Source organism: Asparagus officinalis, chromosome 1 (assembly GCF_001876935.1).
Source record: "Asparagus officinalis chromosome 1, Aspof.V1, whole genome shotgun sequence".
Lineage (NCBI taxonomy): Eukaryota > Viridiplantae > Streptophyta > Magnoliopsida > Asparagales > Asparagaceae > Asparagus > Asparagus officinalis.
In genome coordinates this window covers 57055311-57055637 of record NC_033794.1, presented here as the reverse complement: position 1 = coordinate 57055637, position 327 = coordinate 57055311, and positions in this window count along the sequence as shown.

The following is a 327-nucleotide window of genomic DNA, read 5'->3' as shown; positions in this document are numbered from 1 at the left end:
TGAAGCGGAGGCTCACCGTTTGGCGTTTGTTGGGGTTAACTTTACTGAAAAGTCCTCGATTTGGCACGTGAAAGGTTGAAGAATTATTTGGTTATTGGGTTGCTTAATGCCCTCTTTCGTAAATTGGTTGCTTGTGCCAGAGGAAACTCAAAGTTGAGGTTATTTTGTAATTCGGCACTAGCGAAGACAAGGGAAAGTGGATGAACAGCAGAAAAGGGATTGGCCGATATTTTGTCACCATCCTCTCAACAAAAACAACGGTGAGTCCAGGTTCTCTACAACCCTAGTTATGGAGAATGGTTAAAATTACTTATGTGGGTTAATATT